General features: G+C 34.4%; 1 protein-coding gene across 4 annotated transcripts in view; it reads right to left on the reverse strand.

Moving 5' to 3' along the window:
- Positions 1-24,330, reverse strand: part of stan (Protocadherin-like wing polarity protein stan) — a 125,762-nt gene that overhangs the window by 70,090 nt on the left and 31,342 nt on the right. For 3 of the 4 annotated variants that reach the window (XR_016302236.1, XM_089632258.1, XM_089632267.1), the window contains exon 2: positions 13,435-13,473. The exons of the other annotated variant lie outside the window; for it this stretch is intronic. The gene's annotated coding sequence lies outside the window, so the exon portion shown is untranslated. The remainder of the gene's footprint in view (positions 1-13,434; positions 13,474-24,330) is intronic. 4 annotated transcript variants of the gene reach the window in all.

Raw genomic sequence — 24,330 nt, forward strand, 5'->3', positions numbered from 1 at the left:
CACCTACTACCTACCAGAAGTTCATTCATGTTATTTGTGTTGTTACACAAACAAACGGACCATCTGCCCCGATCTTCTGAGCAGTGTTAAAATATTGACAGACTTCTATAGACAAGCTCAGCTATAAGGGTAGAGTTTGATAAAGGGGGTAAACCTGATATCGGCGCTGAATTTGATACTCTGTTCTTGACGTCTTTGCTCTCCTTAGGCGATGCTAAGCAGGTGCTGTTTAGTTTTGTATTCTATAACTTCCTGCACCATCGTATTTATCCACTCCCTTATGCTTTACCAATATTGGGAGAAATAATGCATATTCGCAAATCGCAAATTCTGAATAAAATTAAGTCTTAAATGGATCGGGTATAACGGGGGTTTATTGCATTCAAACAACGGCATCATTTAACTCACTAAAAAAGAGGATTGTTTTTGTTTATGGTCTCATTTATGCCTTTTTACGTTTTGAATTGGTTAGTTTGCAGTGTCCATTGTGGCAAAAATCAATGCGAATATGCCTCGTAGAATCTCTCAGAGTTAAATTAAGGTCACGGCCAAAAATGATTCATAATAATCACAAGCATTTTACTAGGCACTCCATAATATGGTATACATACAAAACAAGGTGTTGTGATTTTTATTCCATTTTTGTAACTGTTTAAACAAAAGGTTTTGGTTTGATATTTTACAGAAAAATATTTCCACTTTATGTATGGAGAACTAACTTCCTGACTTTTGATAAAGTCCCACCCATTTATAAAGCATTTCTAATACATAATACGGTAACCGGATAAATCATTACAATGATAATTCATCACATCTTTAAAAAGTTATATAAAGTCATGGAAAGTGATGAAACAAAAACTTTATTAACTAGGTTATGTAGGTTAGGTTAGGTTGGGTTAGGTTAAAAAAAATTTCATCGTTTCTAATTACTCTATATCACTTTTTATAAGTGTGTTGAATTGTCACTGTGTTGAGTTATCATGGAACCCATAATACATAGTGTATAATGACACTTAAACTGTGCATGATGTGTACATTTTTAAGTGGACTGTTGACATATACATTTTTTGCAGCGATTATCTAATGTTTTTTTCCATGTTAATAGTCTGTAAATGTTCTTTAACAATAAATAAATTTCTAAACTAAAAATGGAATAGTAAAAAATAGAAAATTTCTGGACAATCGGAATAAAAGGCTGATCTCCCGCTGGATAATATAAATCTGTCATTGGCATGATTTATAAATTAGATTTACGTTTATTTGTAACAGAGAATCGAAATCCGAAGGCCTGTTATCAATTATTAATGCAAGCAATTAAATAATCCTCGTATAAGCCCTTCTATGATTTGATTAGCACAGCTTTTGTCATTAAAATCCCTTACCTTCATACTTGTTAAACCACCATTCTATTAATTCTATATTCCAGACGTTGAGTTGAAGGCTGTAAACTGAACACCCCCCTTAGTTTCATTGCAGGCAATTCTGAAATTAATATTTCCCTTTGCCTTGTCAAATTAAAACGCGCCAGGGAGACATTTGCGAAGGATTATAAAACGTGAAATAACTCAACGTGCAGGCAGGTGGCGTTGGAAATACGACGATAGAATAATCTTACCTTCTTATTTGATGAATATACGGGTATCTAAATAAACTAGGTAGATATGAATTGAATGGGATACATTGTGTAAGGATCTAAGACGCCTCGAGAGAAATTATCTGCGAAAATGCTATGTTCTCTTTTTGTCTGAAATTTGTCATGCTAAAAATAAAAGCCATGCCGGATGCCGGTATTATATATTTTCATACGGACGTGCTTCCTATAGCTATAATATCTTTTTTTCAGAAGCCACTGAAGCGACAGTTGAAGATGATGTGTTAGCGCGGTGGCAGACTGCAGTCGGCTACCTGCCGATTTTCTTCGGCCATTGCGAATCTGTGTAGTATAGGTACCGGAATACAGCAAAACGGGAGCAAAGCCAGCGTCGGACCCGGCTGGCGACGAGAAGACCTGTCGCTTTCAAAAGTCAAGCGAAAAAATGGCAATTCATTTGATAACATCGCTTAAAAATATAACATCCTATTCAAAATGATAAGGTGGCATTATTTTTTTTATCAATAAGCTTGTTAAAATATAGGATTCCATCGTTTCGTAACAGGGTCTCGATTCTAGACGAAGTCATTCCACCCGAACAACGAGTGGTTAGACTCACTCTTTGTTTGAGCGGAATGACTTTTGACGTTTGGCGTATATAAGTATGTAACTTCGACAAGACTCAAGACTAAAAATGTCGAACAATGTATGTACTTTCGACGGCGATTGCGACTTGGCTTGGATTGGAGAATTGATACCCAGTAGCTAAACAATATTGCGGAAACCTAATCTATCTATTTATGGCGAAAACCGTCCGGCAGTGCATGCATATCACCTCGTTAAAAATAACCAAGCATATGCCGCACGCTTAATCTGCAAATTGAATTGTATACACAATGAAGAACACACAATATCTGTTCTTTCTAATACCACTGACGTTGCCTATCAAAACAAAGCAAATACATACAGATAAAATAATAATATGTATTTGGATGTGGATATCATAGGGTTTTAAATTTTTACTCCACTGGACCGTAATTATTTATAGAGTTAAGTAAGGGGTTCTTTAAATTTAATTTGTCTGTTACAAGGGAACATCACGAAGCGGGCTTATGTCAGGCACCGCAGATGTTTCAGTTGCCTCCGCCTGTCGCGGATTTCTGCAGAATTAATGTCTTCGCGGGAACACTTACAGGGAACTACGTACTTCGGGGACTTACTTCGGTAGTCGGTTGTCTAGTGAAATACGCAGCAACCTAAGCCTCAATTTAAAAGTTAAACAACAAGTAATGTAAAGGAACTTTTTGCACGTTGGATCACTTCAATAGACAGTTTCCTAGAAATCTAATGAAGCGTATCCCGGCTCTCCCCTTTACCGCCTTTATTGCGAGAATTTCACCGTACGGTCCCAAGTCCCAACGACATCAAAAACAAGAAAAAAGTCTACGAAATTGAAGGCTGTGAGTAAAATGGGAGCGGGAAATTTTTTAAACCATTTCCTGAAGTTGTGTTGCAAAAAAAGACATTTTTAAATAAGTGCCTCATACATGTCTACGTCTGTAACACGCCATGTGGTAGGAAGCATGGTGCCAAATGCATCGCGAAAAAAGTTATGGCACTGTGTTGTTTTGTAAAAAGGGTAGTTTCCCTTATTATGAAATTACTGGAAACTTAAGGGAGAAGAAAACCATTCTTCCGCAAGGTCTCTGTTTAACAAGCAGAAATGTTCCTATTATCCTGTTGGGATTAGGGGCTGAAACCAGTAAAAGCAGGAGGACCATAAAATGCCTCCTTCGGGAGTATAGCGCGGCCGTAATACGGTTCTAGCCGCCTCCGCCCGGATATTTCTCTCCAGGTGGTAGGAGAGCAGGAGAGCAGGAGATTCAGGAGCTTTGGACCAAAACAAAACAATAAAGATATGGGACGTGAGGAAGAGTGCACCGGGTAAATTAATTTCAGTACACTTTGGAAGATAGCGAACGCTTATAAGATGTTTTCATTTGAAATTTGGAAGCACAAACAGGCATGTAAAAAATAGGGTAATTTACGCCGTCGCTCAGGAAACAAAAAGTTTGTTTATTCAAACAAGTTAATATTGTTTGAATTGTTGAAATTAGCCGTTAGATACACATTATTATAAAAATCTAATTATACGTGGTTACTTCCCATAGTTGCAATTACTTCCTAAGAAAATTAAATAAACTCGTTCTTTAGGATTTCCGTAGATACTCGAACAAATATTCAACATCCCGTTCTTAAAAATCTGTGGGTCACATCTGATATTGGTTTAGTGGTCCAACGGTAATCAATATATTCTAAACAACCCTATTAAACGAACACCGAAAAAAGCAATTACAAATTAATTAAATCAGAGATGTTTCTTTAGGCCGTTTAGGCAGTCAATTTTAATTACCACCGTAAAAATATCGGCGCCATTAGAACTTGGTTTGTATTTAAAAAGAAGTGATAGGAGCCCTGGACGGCAGAAGACGTTAAATAATGAGAAACTAGGCCATTTCTTCAGAGTAATACAAATAACATACAGACTGTGAAATCTATGAAAGTAACAATATGTGTTACCACCATCGGTTCCTGATCTTTAAGTTATGCAGATAGATGGGAGCCGATGACAGAATCACGTCAACAGATCATAGATCAGTGTGAACACTGCGAACCACACGAATGAGGAAAACTTATAGAGCCTAAAGAAGTATGTAGATAATTAAATTGCTTCTTTAACGTGAAGTGCTTTAAAATATTTTAATGAATGTGTGATTACTGTATAATGTTATTTCATAGCGTCAGCGTATACGAATACCTACTTTAAGAGTGACCTTTAAATCGGAGCATCAAGAATTACACATGAAAACTACCGTATGTAAGAAAGTGTACGTACGCGCCTGTGGCTCTCATATGTGCATGGCATTGCTGGTTCACACATTAGTACATGGTGTCCATTGACTCAGTAGTGGAATTGAGATTTGAGACCAGCCAGCGTGAAGATTTTCCCATCCAGCCAAGCAAAACTCTCTGGGGCGGCTCTCGCGATCACAGTTCAGTGCTCGCGAGTAACTCGCAGAGACACCGGGAGAACTGGGGGCACTGGGGAAGCCAACGAGGGTCAGGCGATGGGCTGACCCTTTTCCTGTCTCAATCACAGTAAAAAATGCTTTAAGCAATTCTGAACCCTATTGAGTAGGGAAAATGCGATCAATGCAGTTGAGTGAAGCTGATCTAACCGCACCAGAGCAGCAAGCCAAAATATCTTATTTCAAGCATAAAAAACTATTTGAGAATGATCAAAAAATGTATGTAGGTAAATAAACGCAGCGTAGCTCGTAACTGGAAGTTTATATATCGATTTGAAATAAAACGGTTGTCGCTATTTTAAATAAGATCTATCGACTAGGCCGATGAAATTCGTAATCTGTTCAAGAAATAATTTCGATATTTGAAAATTGTTCATAAAAAGCACCCGAAACCACCCGATCAAAACCAAATGCTTACACCGCAATGCCACGGAAGTCGTAAAATATTAAAACAATGGATTAATAAATTTATTAAATTCGTAAGCCCGTATTCCGTTATTTTGAATGAACCCCTATAGGGTCAACACTTTAGTAAAAAAACAGCAGTTATGAACAAATTTTTCACATCACGAAGATAATAAATAACAAGAAAGGTACCTGCCTACTCCTTTTCGGTCCCAATTATGAAGTTTCTGACATGCAGTCTTTCCAAATAATGCTCTACTTAAAAAACGTTATTCGAAACATTATGATTCCGAACAGCACACGTCCAAGATGGCAGGTACTACCGACAGACAAATTACATTTAATTTTTCATGTTCTCTACGTGCTTATAATTTAAGTTAAAAAGAGTTTTAATTTCCAATATATTTTCTGGCATTATAATAATTATTCAGGGCAGCATTATGTCCGCTGTACTTTAAAATTCACGTTGTTAATTAACAATTTTTTAACTTGTACATAAAATTTGGTACCAGTTATAAACAACAAACACATTTTTTTAAATACTTTAAGGCGATGCACTAAGTCGTGTAATATTTTGAATCGAGCCGCAATCAATAACACACCTTACGTAGATGGCGATAAGGCTTAAATTCCCGCTTAGCACCATCCACCTGTTTTGATTTATGCAAGAAAAAAACATGGCAAAAAAGTGCCTTTTATTTTATTTTGTGGATGTTCAGTCACAAATATTTAAATGTTTTTCGATAATTTTATAAATAACTTAATTCGCCACATTATACAATAAAACCATAACCGAAAATGGGTTCGTAAGTAGGAGATTTTGAACTTTAAAGCAGTTTTCATAGGCCTTATACATTATTTTTTTCTGGGCTTATAAAAAGACTTGATTATTTCGAAGGCAAGGATGTATTCTACTCGCAGTATTTAATTAAAGCATCTGAAACATTTCCAGGCGACCAAATTTTCAAACCAAAAACACATGATTTTGCATTACTACGTAGTGCATCGCCTTAAAGTGCAAAGGCACGGAAGGTGGTTATCCTTCAAAATTAAAAGGGGGGGTTGAAAAAACTTCGCCTAGAAAACTTATATGAACGCGCACTGTCGTAAATTAATCGAAATGCTAGGAAGGTAATTACAGTAAATATACTAGTTTCCCACTGAACAAAACCACCGCGGTCTTAAATTCACGTGGCTACTTTCCAAGCAAACTGTTCTTCCAGTTGCACACCATCTTATAGCCAGAGGCTTCGTCCTTCCTCAAGGTAGTGCAGGTAATTTCAACTTAAATAAATAACCACTTTAAGCGACTTTATGTCTTATGCAATCTACTAAAGGAGTTTCGTTTGCATATTTTAGACGATGGACTTGCTTCGCTCTGTGGAAAGAGAGAAACTGGTTTACATTGCCGGCTTTTCGAAGGCGTGTCTCCAGCACCGTATTTTTTCAATACAAATCGAAGCTGGTCTAGAATAATACAAAAAAAACTAGCCGTGGACAAGCAAACTGAAGCTCAAAGGAAAAAAATCTTATATCGCGTAGTTGAGTTTCCATTTCTTGCAAAGGGAAATTACCCTTTCCGCTAATAGCCTTCCAAATCATCTTAAATGTATTGATGTGATTGTAATCTTATAGAATCAAAAGAAGCAACTAGTCAGTCAGCTAACACAAAATTAAGAAATAAAAGATAAAGGAAATCCAAACCAAAAAATATTAATGAGTTACTTTATTGCCGCCATGTCAATAGCATCGCGCGGGCACACTATAGCAAGTAATGAAACATCAGAAAGCAAATAATGCCCTGAAGCTTTTTGTGTACTTTCGTCGGTGTCGGTAACATAATCTACCTATGACTTTTATCATGATGATTACCCAACTTTGGGAGAATTGAAGCTACATTGTATAAGGTGAGTTTTTTGTACAAATTTGTCAAAAAGTTTTCTTTAATCAAATTGTGCAATAGATAAAACATGATGTTTAGATTATTCTAGAACACTAATTTAATAGGCTTTTTATACTAAGGAACTTGAGCAAATTAGGAATACTTAAGTTATATTACGTATAGTTACACATAGAATTAATAAATCGTCATTTAAAAACGATTAAGACCACGAGACTCTCAAACGCCCTGTGATTGGTCGGCAGCAAAGATATTAGTCATATTTTTTGGAAATTTTCCTAAATATTAGAATTGGGTTTTTTGTTTTTATACCGACCTGAGTGGGGTTGGCCTTACTGTTAACCGACGAAACTGAGGCATGTATGACGTCACGCGTACCCCGTTAGATTTCGATCATTTTTTCGACAAAATGCAAACTTTGAAAATTATTTTAACTATGAAATCGGCAATCGTAAAAAAATATGCCGATATTTACGTTAATATAAAGAATGAAACATGATGTTAGTGTTGTTTTGTGTTCACAAAATATCCCCCTGGTGGGATAAAGTATTCCGTGAGGAACGCGTGGGGTAGTGATCTTTTTTTGTTGTTGAAAACGCATATTGAAAACCTTCCAATTTTGTGTGCGCCAGAGGGACGAATTATTATTAGGGGACCGGGCCATTAATACTCTCATTCTTTGTTAAGGTAACAAAATATGTAATTTAAAACTGGAAGGACTAATGATGCTTACACGCTCACCTAAGTGACTTTTTAAAGATATTGCTATTGGGCATGAAATTCCCTAATGACTTTGTCAGTACAACAAAATAAATTTAATGACATCAAGTTAGGAGGGAGATTTGTTTAAAAAATCGCCAAATGACCAAATGACCTTGGATCACGAAGTGTTAAATTATACATTATTGTGTGTTAGAGTAGCACTAGTTAACTAGTTTGTTTTTTCACTTACTTCTATTTGTTTCGGTATTTAATATTTAGTTTGTACATTCAGCCTCTAGTCTCTGTTATAAAAAGTCGCTATCCGCGTCTGTATGTCTGTGCGCTTAGATCTTCTAAACAACGCAACGGATTTTGATAGGGTTTACTATAATTTAGAGAATTTCTTCCTGAAGGTTTGTATATATTTAATACATGCATATTATATTATTAGAAAGTAGAGAAAAGTCGAGAAACGCCGGGTACACGTCAGCCAGTAGACACTAAAATAAAATTAAATACTATCGGTGTACCCTTTAAGTATTACAAAATTCACACAAAAAAAAAAAAGTTCAATATTGATTGCACTGAAGTTCTTTAGAATATGTATAATTCCAAAAACCACAAGCAACAAAACCACAATCCGAAAAAGTTTTATAATCGGGATTAGCAGCACGGTAGCCGTGCCTCGAGGGATCTCATATCCATTTGTATCAAACCTCAATCAAATTGAATTACATTTATAATGATTCTAATAAAAGAACCTGCTCCACAAAAAACTACGCTGTTCGAAGAAAAATAGACTAATGTACCTACGCGTACATACCGATGGAAAGATGAAAAAATCCATTACAGGAAACACCATACTTTTCCTATTACGTTACAGCGTACGTTAGACACATTCGTACATACTTTGATTGACAACCGGCGAATCTATCTATAATTTGATTAAATGAAGTAGTTCATCTTTATTATATTGCACACTCAGCTTGGAATTCAGCATGGCTTTTTGTTAAATATATTTTTTTATCGATCGGGACAATAACCTGTCTCTGAATTTGAAGTATCAAATACCGGATGGCCGAATATTGGTTATAAATTGTTATTTAATGCATCAACCGTGTTCAGTCGCAATATATTGTTTTATTGATTTATATATCACATTATGGAGTGCTTAAATATAGGTATTAAGAAAAAAAGTTTAAAATAATGGCATGTATGTATAATGCTCACAAACTGAATCTAGAGGCCGCGGGTTCAATACCCGGCAAGTGCATGAGTATATATAAAATAATATTAACTTGCTATTTCACAAATTATAATGCATATAAAATATTTGCGGCACGTTCCAAAATGGCAGATACTCTCAATATCGCCCTGGTAAAAAGACAACCATTTAGAATCGAAACTTCGCTTGAAATGGGTTTAGCCGTGTTTGATGACCAGATATGAATAACCAAGTAGATACTTCCCAATATTCCTCTTAACCACGAGACAAATACTGTATATTTGAAAATAAAATATTGTTTAAAAATGACTTTTTTTATTTTAGTTTATTAGGGAAAAAAGCAGCTATACATATTTTATTGACATAATTACACGTTACATAGTTGCATGAACCAGTGAAGTTTCCGCATAAAATAATTACATGTTAAATGGTTGCATGAACCAGTGAACTTTCCGAATAAAATAATTACATGTTACATGGTTGCATGAACCAGTGAACTTTCCGCATAAAATGATAATTTGTTACATGGTTGCATGAACCAGTGAACTTTACGCATAAAATAATTATATGTTACATGGTTGCATGAACCTGTAAAGTTTCCGCATAAAATAATTACATGTTACACGGTTGCATGAACCAGTGAAGTTTCCGCATAAAATTCATATTATATACAGAAAAACATAAATAATTAAAGAAAACATAAAGTAGAGTCGATAGAAAAACAAAATCTAAAAAAAAACAGATTTAAAGTATATAACAGATAATGTAAAATTTACCTAAATACCTATATAAAAATAATTCGTACTTATGTAATAAAATAATGTTCAAAGATAAACAAAAAATAGAAAGAAAAACAACATAACGAAAATAACTTAAAGACCTTAAACGCAACAGGGGTAGAAGGTTCGCCATTAACAATTTGATTATTTTTTATTTACTATACATAGTAAATTGACCTGAGGACAAATGGAAAATATCGGGGTCTGAAAAAATATTAAAATATTTTTGTAAGCCCTTCTGAAAAATTAATGTTGTGTGTAGTTAGTTTTTGAGGGTGGGTGTGGAATAGTTGGTTTGATCGTGTGTTTTTAGGATTTATTTTTTATTATAATAACAAAGCAATCAGAATAATTAACGACCGTACACACGAAGACCACAACAAAATATGTAAAATAAATGGTAAAACTCTAGGACCTCGAATAGGCCTTTCCACGTCTCACCTCATTTACCCCAACGCACAATTAGGCTGAGTGCAATGAGCGAAATCCATATTTCACATTAATAAGACTCAAATGGAGATTCATGGACTCAGACGGAGGGGCGGGAAATGTTTTTGCATCAATAGCTACCTGCTGAAGAGTAGCCTCCGTAGTTATACCACCGGGATACAATGTAGATATTACCCACCCTTAGCCGACCCTCCCTTACCTGCAATATATTCGTGTATACAAACATCGGAGCGGCTAACCCTCGGCTGCGTGGGGATCGTTGGATTGAAAAGCAAAAGTGATATCAGAAGCTTTACGAAAATAATCACGGAAAGTTGCTCTGTATGAAAAGCTTTACAAATATTGAAAAAATGATTAAATTGAATGTAGAATTTTCATGATGATACTTTCTAACTATTAAACAATTTAATTTTCATGATAATACATTCTAACTATTAAACAATATAATTTTCATGATGATACATTCTAACTATTAAACAATATAATTTTTATGATGATACTTTATAACTATTAAACAATTTAATTTTCATGATAATACATTCTAACTATTAAACAATATAATTTTCATGATGATACATTCTAACTATTAAACAATATAATTTTTATGATGATACTTTTTAACTATTAAACAATTTAATTTTCATGATAATACATTCTAACTATTAAACAATATAATTTTCATGATGATACATTCTAACTATTAAACAATATAATTTTTATGATGATACTTTTTAACTATTAAACAATTTAATTTTCATGTATATAAACAATATAATTTTCATGATGATACTTTCTAACTATTAAACAATATAATTTTTATGATGATACTTTCCAACTATTAAATAATATAATTTTCATGATGATACTTTCTAACTATTAAACAATATATTTCTTATGATGATACTTTCTAAATATTAAAAAACATAATTTTCATGATGATACTTTCTAACTATTAAACAATATAATTTCTTTGTGCAGACATATGTGAAATTTTCAACATTCGAACTTGATGTATTGTGAAAATTATCAAATTATAAAAATAACCTTCAAAGCAAAATCATTTTAAAGAGGACACGTTTGGATGTAGGTATTTGTTGGTTTGTGCACACCGATAGTATAAAATAACTAGTTTGGAACACTGGTTCACAGTCCCCTCTTACCCCACAAATACACAAAGATGCAGGGTGTACCAATTCCATTTTAATTTAGAATCGCGACTCAATTTTCCAACGAAATTTTGCTGTATTTTATTGTTTCATTCTTCAGTTTCCAAAAAAACAAAATTATTATTTTTTATTCATTCAGTACATCACTACAACCAAGAGTCTCTTTAAAATGATCTAAGTGTCCCTAACTATTAATACATTTTTTTACGATACAATTATTTTTTTTCTATGGCTTCCTTTGTCGAGGGTAAGGTTATCGACTAGGCCGCGTGTTCAAATCCCGGCGTGTGCAAGTAAATTTTATTTGACTTATTTGTGTATTTCACAATTTACTCATTTGTAAACATATAGTATATAGTATACATACTTGTGGCACGTTCCAGAGTGTAAGATACTCTCAGTATTGCCCTGGTGTAATAACAAATACAGAATTTAAACATTGCTTGAAATGGCTTTGGTCGTGTTTGGTGACCAGGTATGAACAGCCAGGTACCCCACCCCAACCTTTATCTTTCCAATCTCCTTCCCATCCTCACTACCTTCAACCTAACAACATACCCCAATTTGGGATGCCATAGTCTCACTGGCTCCAGACGGTTGGGAGTAGTCTCTTGTGTGGTATTAAAATAATATATATATATATTTTAAAGAAGCATTTTTTTTCTTTCTGTGGAAACTAAATATTTCACTTCTTATCTTTGCAAGCCAAGTCACATTCTGTGATTTTTCATGGGCATAATCTGGTATTGTTTATAAAAAAACATTAAAGTTCATTATTATTATTATTATTATGCTCATAGATTTTTCCGGAATGGGCGAAATAGTCGAAAAATATGGCAAAAACGACGCAAATTTATGTAGATTATTATGGTAATTTAATATTTTCATCGGGTCACGCGACACCGTTTGAAAACTTTATCTGTTTTATATGAGATTATTTTCTACTTTTTTGCCGTTTCGCAGACGACAGCATACATAATGCCAGTATCATTATCATAAGACACACGAGACTGAATGGTGGCCGCTTGCAACCTGCCGTTTGCCACGTAAGGTTTCGTGCTGCAGTATTACACTATTCGGAATGGTTTACTGTTATGTAGACTGTCTGGGATTAGTGCAATTACTGGACAGGGGTGATATTCAATTTTGGAGGTCATTGAACCAATCCCGCTGAAAAGGAAATTGTCGTATACAAAGGTTGAGTCATTCATTATATTCAAGTTATTATTTAATTTGAATTATCTAGGTACTTCACGTTTCATACGCCCGTAATAAAAGAATGTTTCAATTCTATAGTGATGTTCTTCTAGAAATGGTTTTTGATAAATCACATTCTGGTTGGTATTCACAAATCACATAAATATACCGCAATGAGCGAGGTGATTAGTACTGTAGGAGGTTACTCTCTGATCGTTAAAGCAATATAAGGCGAGTTAAAAATAATATCCAATATACAACAGGATGTTACAGTAGGAATGCAAGTGCTTCACTGTCCATTTCAGAACCAGCGAATACACAAATTATAACGCAACCTTATCCAAATAACGTAACACGTTCGGGAATGATTGAGAGTTAGATAATACGCTAGATACCTCACGTTAATTTGCCCTGGATTTTTAGCGAGAAATAAATCTTAACATAAAGTAAAAACCTGTTTTCCATATAAAAATGATGAGCCACGATATTTGCACAGCTTTTCTGTGACGCAAAGTCATTTACATCGTGAGCTATGGGGCTTTTAAATATCCATTAAAAGGTAAAAAAAAAATAAGAGAGGATGCCAGATTTTTGATGAGAAACTTCTTTTGGCACGCTTAGGGTGTAAAACTGACTCTTAGTCGTAGCAAGCGTGGCGAGACGGGACGACGCCCTTGCAAAGAACGACGCTTCATTCGGCCAGCCTTTGATTTTTCTTATTTGATTCTATTCTCAATAAATTTAGCAATGGATCAATTTCGATGTTTCACATCTGCCAGGCGTCACGTGACAGTTATTTTTAACCTATAAACAGATCGTTGTATTTACAGTGAAATATCCCTAACGTAATTTGAAATTAATGATGAAAGATAAAATAACGGGCAGAGGCGGGTAGTAAAACAAGTAAAGCGTTATAAATAAATAACTTACCACTAGCAAGGTGTCGTGGCAGGGGCAAACGTCACCATTCTGAAATGAATAAAAATACCGTTTTATTACAACGCCAAACGCCCTTTCCATTCTGAGAAGTTTGTGGAATTGCCAAGATAATAAAAACAATGCTTAAGAAATGATTCATTTGGCGGTTTAATATTGTGGAAAACGTCTTTTCGATATCAATCAGGTAATATATTCTTGGTATCCAAGATCGGAGTTGCCCTTTGCATGTTCAAATATAATTTTGGATATATTTCTAACGTCCATTCGCACCACGAACCACGCACTTGGTAAATACCTATATCATAATAATTCATAAAATGACATATTTTTTAAAATAGTGTTTTTTAACATAGGCTATCTAAATAATTATGTGCACTCTGTATATCGTATGCAATATGTAGTACCTTTGCAGTATGTAGTACCTATGCAGTATGTAGTACTTATGCAGTGTGTAGTACGCCCCACGTCATATATACCTATTTATGTTGGTGTTTGTTGAATTAATAATATCATATACGGTTCTAATGGATCAATTGTGTTCCTTAATTAATTAAGATAATCATGAAGACTTATGCACGTACGTACCTACACCACAAGGAATTTGTATAGTATACAATGGTTGGTACATATTCATATTAAACGCTTTCACATGATAAATTAAACAGGTTTTGTGACGCCGAAGTGGTAATATTGGCTCTAACCTGAAGGTGAACGCCAAATAAAAACAAAGTTAAAATGATATGGTAAAGAAATGGCGTTCGCTGGAGTAGTTAAGTCGGGTTTAGAGGTAATGGGTGCAAGAAGCAGGTAGAAGAAGGTGGGCAGTAGACCTACGAAATTAATGGTTCATTTTTAATAGGGGGCGGAGGGTTTAAAAAATCATCTGTCTGATGACGAGGAGAAGGTTTAATATCAGGTAGAGGTAAAAAAACGCGAGCTGAGTACGTTTTTAATTAAATCAGTTCTTCGAAACGCTTTCGACTTGTCATATTTAAAATAATGCTAATCACAACAGCGTTAAAAGTGGTCGTAAACATGCACCATTCATATTATTTTAGAATAATAATGTTAGAATGTCATAATAATATTATCATGTTGGAAGGCGTGCATTGATATGAATTAACCATTTTTTAAGAAGTTCGTCGGCTTATTCAAAAAATCACGAGATTACCATTGTATTGGAATGAAATTGAGGCATTATCTAAATTTAAATAAATGCAATTATTGAAGAAGAAGATAATACTAATTAACCTACGTGAAACATGAAACAGAACAAGACACATAAAAAATAAAAAAAGGTAAAATCATTTAACGTATTTTTTTGACGATCTCATATTTCTAATTCACAATGAATAATATTAACTTCAAATAATTTTTTGGCTGTTTTCTTTTTGAATTTAATTTGATTCCCAGTTACTAAAGTTACCTTTTTTTATTTTCTGTCTCTTGTTCTGTTTTATCTCGTTTAGATTTATTAGTATTATCTTCTTCTTCAATAATATTTTAATAGGTTAATATTACATTGATGGGTAAAACCTTAAAAAGTTATTCAAATAAATTCATTTCTAAAACAGACGTGGGATGCAAATGCTACTTAAATCTTTGAATTTTCAGATTGAATGTTTACGCCTCAGTGAGTTTGCGGTCGACTGAGCATTGAGCAATAATGGTCAATCTTTACCAAAAAGGGATGAAAATCGCCTCTCGATTTACCTGTTCAATATAATCATTTTATACGTAGGAAATACCGCAGAAGATTTGGGTTGTAATTTCGGACTAACCACCAAATAACGTGTTGCATCCCAAACGCCCAGGGCAAGATGAATGGAGCGCAGCTTAGAGAGAAGAAAGGTGGGTTAGACTGATGGTATCGTGTAGAAGAAATGTTCGTTCGAATGGTATGTATGGGTAAATTAATGGTATTTTATAAATAATCAACTCCACATACCTTCATGCTAGCTGTATAATTTTTAGAAAATCTAATGCTTATAAATCCTATCCTAAGTTTTTTTTTACTATCATTCTATATTCATACACAAGTAGAAAAGCATAAGTAGGTATAACTGCTAATGCATGAACACAAAAAGCAAGTAGGCATAGTTTAAATTAACTTGGGCTAATGTCGTTAAATTCGTATAGGTATACAATGTATACATATACGAGATGTCTGGGGGTAAAGTGCACTAACTTTGAGAGATGTTTCCACGTGACAGTGTAAGTAAAAAAGACACAATTTTTTTTGAAATTCCAACGTTCTTGGATAGTTTTCAGTTTCATGGACTAACAAAAAAAAATTTCATGGGAAAAGAATTTTTTCAAAAAATTGTGTGTTTTTTACTGTGTTGAATCACCTCACAAAGTTACTGATCTTTACCCCCGGACACCTTGTGGCCTGTATATACTGACATATTAATTAAATAAAAGCAAAAAGTCACATTTATTTGATAAAAGGCACGTTACGTTTCGCTGCAAGAATTTTTCCACCGGGTTTCTTTTTTCCAAGAACATTATGTTTTATCGTCCGATCTAATACTTTTAATAATTATTATCTGTCAGCCGTGGAAATTAGGAAAGCAAGGGTAGTTTCATCGCGTTTTCTACACATACTTATGGCGCCAAACTCCCTGTAATCCCATTTCGTCGACGTACTATCCTAATTCGGTAAAAGTGTCCATAAAAGTGTAAGAAAGAGGCACTGAAGAGTTTACCCTCCATCCGCCATGTTGGCACTCGTGCAGCCTCAGCCAACCGTATTAGGTAATGTCCGGAGACATAAAGAGGCATCATTACTCGTCGGCTACATTCTTTAAGATGGTTATTTGCAATCTCAGCCAACCGAGAACTAAACATAAATATGCACACAGGAAACTAAACAAGCATAATGAAAAGGCTGCGAACTCAAAACTAGAAGATCGAAGAACACTTTTGACGGAAGCGGATTTCTAGATGTTCGCGGACTCAAACACAAAATATCGAAGAACACTTTTGACGGAAGCAGATTTCTAGATGTTCGCGGACTCAAATACAAAATATGGAAGAACACTTTTGACGGAAGCGGATTTCTAGATGTTCGCGGACTCAAATACAAAATATCGAAGAACACTTTTGACGGAAGCGGATTTCTAGATGTTCGCGGACTCAAATACAAAATATCGAAGAACACTTTTGACGGAAGCGGATTTCTAGATGTTCGCGGACTCAAATACAACATATCGAAGAACGCTTTTAAGGGAAGCGATTGTAAGGTACATCGCTGAAGGGGAGTGATCCATGAACAAAATTAAACAAGATGAAAATATACTTTTATATAAACCACTGAAATTATTGTGCCTCACTCGCGGCGTTTTATTAGATTTTTCTCATTGGGTTTACAAATGAAGAAATGTGGAGGACAGAAAAAGGTGGAACAATCCCAGAATATTGCGATGGAAGGGAAGATGTCCCGAGTAATCGCGTTACAACCCCCGGGGGTTTAATGTTAAATTCACGTCCTTTAATATAATAACACTTTTTCCAGAGGGGAGGGAGGGCCATTGTAATGGTGATTCGCTTCTGGGCTGTTGGGCGGGATGATGACTCTGTGTAATTATTATTACATCGTTTTCTCGACAAGGCAATAAAATATCGTGAAAATTAATGACACGAAATGATTTAACGACATTTTCACTTTAACTTACGTCATTCAAATAAATTGGTTGACTTTACAATGTTTGACTTCAGTCGGTAAGAAGATTTTGGAAAGTAACAACATTTCTTTTTAGGGTGAATTGCTTTATACAAAAAAGCAACAACAGAAGTGTAAGATAAGTATTTTTTTATCTAAGCTCAGACAAAAATCTAGTTGACGAGTTTAAAAGTTGTTTTCATTTTGAGTTTCAAGTTGTTCGGAATTTGAAAACTCTACTCAAAGAAAACATTTCATTCGAATTATTCGATGAGTCATAATGACAGTATAATCTTCAAAAAATTAAAAGGTTTTTTTTTTCCTAAAAGTGATTATTTATGTTTCCCATTTATTATCCGTTCCGTCCTTCCGGGTTTACAATCCTCCCCTCCCCCAGGAACTAGGGATGCATTTGAGAAGAGGGGTGCGCCATGTTACCTACTAAACGTAGCCATGGCTGTAAGCTGTAGTACCAAGGATAATCTTACCAAATATGTATAGTATGATTTGCATACAAAATACGCCTGCGTTATTGTCACAGCATGTTAACATAGATGGGCATTTTCGCAAAATTTGTACATTGCGTTTTTGTCGTGTGCCACGATTTTGATTAGCTTTTTCATGGCTTGAATTAGTCATTTAAGTTCAACTGACGAACACATATACGAGTATATATTTAATAAATTATTTTGATCAAAAGGTAGTGCTTTATTATCATGTTCCATTTCCGCATTTAGTGAAACAAGGTCTGGTTTCGTAATTAATTCTAGGTGAATAAGAATAATTTCGTGTTTTTTTTAACAACTTATATAATAATATTTTTAGAAAATAAACAGTTTTGTCGTAAATTTCAACGAAATAATTTTAAAATAATCACGTTTAACATTTTTGGTATAGAATCGGTTAGTTCCATTCCGCGAACATATTTTTTAACGCTCTTTTTAGCGAGATTTTACATAGGAATCTATATAAATAAAAATGTTTGTTTGTTCAAAATCTTAAATCTCCGAATGTTCTTCACAGATTCCTATGGAATTTAGACACAACGTTGCATTCGAATACGCGTATGGATGTCACCTGTGACAGGTAAAAATATGTTTTTTTTAACAGCGCCATCTGTTGGACCGAAACGCAACACGCGACTGTGTTTCTCTATCTGCACAGGTAGACTGAACCACAGCAACGCATGGCGGGGTAGAGCAAGTAGTTAATAAAATTATGAACAATTATATCACTACTGTACGGTTTTCTGTACAGTAGTGATATAATTGTTCTTTAAAATATTTTTGTATATAACGGAACTGCCCCAGCAACCTCTTCCGTATCTATAGTTACACGTTACACATAATTGCATAATCCTCAATATAACCCCTCATTAGTATTCTGGGCAATGAGAAGTACATATTATGGTAGTTCTGTTACTTCTAGTGATCTGGTACTTCTAGTGTTGGTGGAAACTAAAAAATAAAACGAAAAAAAAACGGAAAAGATTTGTAAAACTTTAGTGAAAATGCATAGATACGAAATTAAATCTTCGTCACGAAAATTAAAGGAAAAAACTTTAGCGAAAATGCCCAGATACGAGATTAAATCTTTGTTATTTTACATGGATATGGCCACATCCTACAGCCAATAATTTATTGATCGGATGATTGATGGATTGTAAGTACATACATTATTATCATTACATACGTTATTAGAATTAGGAATGTAAAATGTTTTTATACAGAAATTAATATTTTAAATGGGTTGCGTTAAGGACACATCTTTTATTAAATTCCCGTTGTAAGACATCACTGATTGGATGATAAATGATATATTGTAAGTAAATTCTTTCATTCAACAAATATCCAAAGAGAGATTGCTTGCAATGCAAATGGGTATCATTTTAAAATCCTCGCAGACCTATTTGTCAATCCATCAAATGCCACTTTCCTCAGAGGAAAATTTTGGCGAGTCACCCTTAATAATCAAATGCTTGGTGCACGTTCCCCTCGATAAAGCTTGCCAGAATTCTTCTTGGACCAAGTTACCATCAACTGGGAGGCGGCATACCAAAAGGAAGAAGCCAAAGTTCTCGCCCGTCTATTAAATAAGATGTTGTTATGCTTTTTTGCTGAGTGCGAGATGTTTTTATCATAGATTTGTGTAACTGGACGGGGATGAGACTATAGCACCCCTCACTGTGCTGATATCAGCTAAGTGGAACCAGACAGGCAGGGCCCCCAAATTATAATTGACAGCGTCGGAAAATGTCTAGAAAACCGACACTGCTCTTATGTACATTTTGAAATAATAATGGCGGCAATTTGTTATTATGCAGATTTAAATAATTCACTTGGACAAAAATATTTTAGGATTTAATATTTTTTAAATCATTTATTAAATTCTCCTCCTCTCACTCCCTAAAACCATTGCCATTATAATACTTATATGTACATACAGTTAGAAATTTATATCAATATGCACAACATATAATACATCCATTTAACAAAGGCGGATGTATTTAGGATATCGTAAAAGATCTCAAACGGACATTCGCAGACATAATAATAGTGATTATTAATGGATATTGGATAACACCCTCTGATACACGGACAATCATAAATTTTATCATGACTCATGAGGTGGGCAAATGAACATTTATATTACAAAGAAGATAGGTAGCACCCTTCACAAAAATATTGTTATATTTATTTAAAAAGGTGAGTCAGTGAAACGAGTTCTAAATGAAAAATAACGACTACAAACTCAGTTCAAATTAATATCACGTTCTAAAAACCACATTGCACCAAAGTGCAACAATGACCCTGACTCTATTCAAGCTGAAATGGTTTTAAACAATTCTAACTGTTTATCTGAGCTCGAAGAGGTTTTAATAGATAAAGATAAAAATCTAGAAGCGGAACTTTAAGTTGGAAGTTTGCCATACTTATCACCTCATCTAGATCAGTTGGAGACTGTTCCATGCCGCGGATGTTACAAGGGGTTGTATGGGGTGCTTTGCTAACACAAACAGAGCCATGTAATAAATATATACATATAAGGCTGCTTCATAGATACTGTTGGTTATTGGAGAGGGTGTAGCGTCAGTTAATACGTGTGATCCAACAGGGGATGCACTTAGCAATGGGGAAAATAAGATAAGGGCTGTAATGGAGTTAAGCAAACTCTAATAACAATTATGGTACTGTCATCAAAGATAACAGTCACTTTGATTATCATGAATTCTGATTTTTTTTCCAATCTGAGGTCTCCGAATCGTAGTTATTTATGTATTTGCCACAAGTCGGGAGGCTGAGGTTCAATTCCTACTGCAGCAGAAAATATGAATATCTATTTGATTTTTTATATAATATATTATGAGACTGCCTTTTCGGTGTAGACTTTGATCACATATTTTTTGAAGATATCATCGAAATAATTTATACAAAATAATAATTTTAAAAAAACAAATGAGAATCTTGAAGTACCTACTCGTACTCACATTAACAATAGGCTGGTTTAAAAAATAATTTTGAGGATAAGATTAAAAAGATAACAAAGGAGATTCTAATTAATATTAAGTTTTAATCCCTTTGGAATACCCTACCTACTTGTGAACCAGTGTGTATACCGTGGATGAGCAAGAATTTCAATTAGGTTTTATTTCAGAACAGGAAAATTAAAAGATAAATATTTCATTTTCAACAACGCGACGTGCTTCCCAACTGAACTCGCCGCAAAGTTTTCGGGTATTCCAATTGTGAAACGAAAACATTTCCACAATCAAAAAGATACTTGGAGTGAAAACTGTTTTTTCGTGCCCTCGAAAAACAAGCTAGGTGGTAAAAGTTTATTTATTAATTGTATAGCCTTTATTCGGCGTGAAATTTTTATATTACAATTGATTTAATTTTTAATAAGAGCATCTGAAAATGATAAATATAATCTGTACCTTCATTTGCGTGAATTTTTCATTAAGTCGCGGAAATTAATATTCTTCGCAATGAAAGCGCTAAGGAAATATATTAAAACAAAGAAAGCGTGCTTCGAAACGAGGAACTGACTCTTAGTGGCAATTTTGTCAGTAGCTATTCTTTTCGTATAGATAAATGCATTGGTATAAGAAGAAGCTACAAGCCAAAAATGTGTATATTCTTGGTATACCTTATATCGTACGTAATAGGCATTAAAATCACTTGAGAAACGGAGTCTAGAAACGTTCGATTTCAAGCAAAAAAACTGTTTTTTATTTATTTTGTTAATAATTTTATAAGAAAGCAAAAAAGTTAAGCAAGTGAAACTGTCACAGATATTCTTAGCTATAAAACTATATTTTTTAAAGTTGTTTCTTTTAAGCGTTCCTACATTTTAATTGAAAAACGTTTTTATTTGGTAGTTTACATTTATATTTTTTATTGAGTAATTTTAAGTTCTTTCCTTTATACATTCATACATTTCTATTGAAATTTTTTTTTTTTATAGTTTGTATTTATATTTTTTATTGAGCAATTTATATATTTATGTGTATTCTACTCAAGCGAAGCGATAGGAAAACCATCAATTTATCTAAAGCATATTTTTTGTATTCATAATGTACACCAATTCGTTATAAAGATTAATCAAAATAGTGCTTCGGCATTAAGCTTCGTCTTAAGCTTGATTAATATAATATGAAAATTGTAGCAAAATCTAAATTTGTCCTCTGAAAACGTGAATTCGATGGAAATTATCACAACATGCAGTTGGAGTTGCGCTGATGTTTGAATTCAGTTTCTTATCAAGTTCTCTCTCTTTCTCTTATAAGACGACTGTATCAGAAAGAGCAGCAACAACGGAGCTCTCAGCGGTAGGGGCACAGCAAAGAGGTGGGAGATCCCTCCTGCTATTTGAATGGACCTAAGTGAAATCTATGGGGGATGCTGCCAGGGCTTGGGGGAAAGGTAGGAACGTGCATAGTAAGCACGAGGCCGGCTTACTGATTAATTACTGCATCGCCGCATCATTTTATACTTTATGGGAGGGAGACACTGATGGAACTAGGTTCATTAGTCTTGGCAGGAGGCATTTTGTCCTACCCGGGAACGACTAGAAAAGGGTAGAAAACCGACTCACCGATAAAGCAATTACGAACTTTATTGGGTCGTTAGTAAACAAGTGGATCGCTTTAAAGCGAAGTTTGCCACATTCTTATGTACATAAGAAACGAGAAACAATTAAGAGGAAATGGACAGTCAAAGATTGATAACGCCAAAGCAAGGAGAGAACACTGAGTGGGCACTACTTGGAATCGAGAATAATAAACTAACCATTCAAGATAAATGGGAAGGGTGGAAACAGGGGGCCACAACGGAAAGGTGAGCTGACCTAACCGATCTAATTCGAAGAGAGAGAGAGAGAGAACAATTCCGGTAAAGAGATAAATAATTCAGGCAAATTTGTTAAGATATAACAATACGGAATATAAATATTCTGGTAGGAATGTCAGAAGATGAGTGTGGTTTCTGTCTGTGTACATGTTCCATGTTCAAAATGGGTGTACGTAGAAGTTTAATACATACACATGACGAACTCCGGAGTAGAGTGGTAAGCTACTTGCAACATGATTATTAAATTATTAGTTTTATTACTTTTAAATTATTTTATTATATCAAACAAAATAATATCTAAATTGGGAGACCAATGATAAGAGATCACCATTCATAATGGAAATGGTTCTTGATCTGCCTGCAGATACGTGTTGTGACCACAATTGAATGGTTTCCTAATATATTAACCATTCATCCCCCCCTTAACCTTCATGTCTTCAAATTCTTCCAGCATCTGAACATTTATTTAAATGGTAATAACACAGTTACATTGGTTGCGGGCAAAACTCTTGTGTGGTCACATGAAAAAAAAACAGAACATAAATTGGCACCTCGTTCTGGAAGAAGATCAGTCATATCACTGTGATAAAATGCAAAAATTCAGAATAGAAACGTTACTTTCAACGGCTTTAGCTATGTTTAGATCTGTAACATTCACACATTCATCTTACCATTATATTTCTCCTTCCACTTTCTCTCACTTCCTTCAGCTTGACAGCATTCCCCTGACGGATACACCATACAACAACTTCATCTATCTATAACTTTTGGACAGTCAAAACTTTACCCTTGTGTTCATCAAACAGAAGGCGTGTATTTAAAAGCGACTATTCATAAATAACAATATAATTAGCTAATCCATTAAAGCTAAAATTCAACAAAACTTGAGTTTTCTGTGATACATAATAAGTTTCACATTTGTAGATATGGTTATCATTTAATTTTAAGCCATCGCATAGTCCCACTGGTTGCGAGCTGTTGGTGTTCTACGACATCACATCAACACGAAAGGTATACCTACATCATTCAATGTAACTGAAAACTTGTACATTCTGTTAGGTTCTTAGTCGCTAAATGGCCAACGCACTGAAAGCTTCTAAGTATCAGATTACAGGTGATTAACTGGAGAAGATCTCGGAGTGACGCGAGGTGGGTGTAATCAATCTTGCCTTATTAGAGAATGGCGCGGGCGGCGGTGTCAGGTGGACAGGTAACGGATTGATTAGCCCGCCCTTTGTCATGTCGTACCTTTCGGCTAATTGCCTTCATACGGATTCCATCGAGGACTTCATAAAAATATAATGGTATTTTGAGTCGATTCAGTAAATATAGTAAAAATGATTAATTGATTTATAATTCTGTGTTAAAAGTAAAATTTAAGACATCTTTGGATATATACTTTTTCTACTCATCAGTGATGTATCATATAATATATCGTATATTCTTTGGATATGCATAATAATTAGTGTATAATAATACATAATCTTAATATATAAAAATTCAGCCTGCCAATGTTTGTGATCGCACAACTCAAAAAGCAGTGCACCGATATCGCTGAAAATTTAAAACTTTGTTCTTATTAGTGCCAGGAGTGTTAAGAGAGTGGTTTGAATGGTATAAAAAGTCGGGGACGCCCGAGGAATACTCAACGCTATATCTCTGCAACGGAATGAGACACGGAGTCGTATTAAAGACGATGGAATGTGGTTTTATAACATTAACATTGTGGTATTCAGTAGTGAATGGTGGAATAAGTCGGAGACGCCAGAGAAAGTCAAAAAAAGCATTGCGGGGTCTACTAGTATAAAATATTATATAATCTTTGGCAATATCATATATTGACTTTCATATATACCTACCAGCTACGTATAA

This window comes from Hesperophylax consimilis, chromosome 1, assembly GCF_061612785.1.
Source record: "Hesperophylax consimilis isolate HC1 chromosome 1, BYU_Hcon_1.0, whole genome shotgun sequence".
Lineage (NCBI taxonomy): Eukaryota > Metazoa > Arthropoda > Insecta > Trichoptera > Limnephilidae > Hesperophylax > Hesperophylax consimilis.